A 564-nucleotide genomic window follows, 5' to 3' on the forward strand; every position below is an offset into this window, starting at 1 on the left:
CAGTGACTGCCGCTGCACAGAGAGAGGAGAGGAGAGGAGAGGGAGAAACAACATCAACATCCTTTATGGATTTCATAAGGGGAATTCCTAATGAAATCTTGATTCTTTAAATTGAATTTCTAATTCCTCAGCTCCTACATCAGAGGAGCTGAGGAATAAAGTTAAACAAGTGTATAGATGCCCTTAAAAGTAGCAGATGTCCATATAGCAGCCATTCACAGCATTCAGGACTGGTGACCAGTATCAAGGGTCAAACCACAAGGAGATGTGATAACAACCTCACTGACCAGAAAGGTTAAGACACTTCCTGAAGAGAATCACAGAATCATAGGGGTTGGAAAAGACCTTTAAGATAATAATGTCCAACCATAAACCCAACACTACCAATTCCACCTCTAAACCATGTCCCTAAGCACCTCATCTACCCATCTTTTAAATACCATCAAGGAAGGTGACTCCACCACCTCGTAGAAACAGAGGCAGGAGGTTCTTTTTGTCCCAGGGTCTGAGTAACCCAGAATGACACAGAACTAGGAAAAGAAGGCAAAGGCTGTCCTGCTGGTA

At 43.1% G+C, this 564-nt stretch overlaps 1 protein-coding gene across 1 annotated transcript in view; it reads right to left on the minus strand.

The window, feature by feature from the left end:
• Window positions 1-564, minus strand: part of LRP4 (LDL receptor related protein 4) — a gene marked incomplete at both ends in the record, with an annotated part of 38,246 nt that overhangs the window by 17,276 nt on the left and 20,406 nt on the right. The gene's annotated exons all lie outside the window — the stretch shown is intronic.

This window comes from Antrostomus carolinensis, unplaced genomic scaffold, assembly GCF_000700745.2.
Source record: "Antrostomus carolinensis isolate BGI_N321 unplaced genomic scaffold, ASM70074v2 scaffold18044, whole genome shotgun sequence".
NCBI lineage: Eukaryota > Metazoa > Chordata > Aves > Caprimulgiformes > Caprimulgidae > Antrostomus > Antrostomus carolinensis.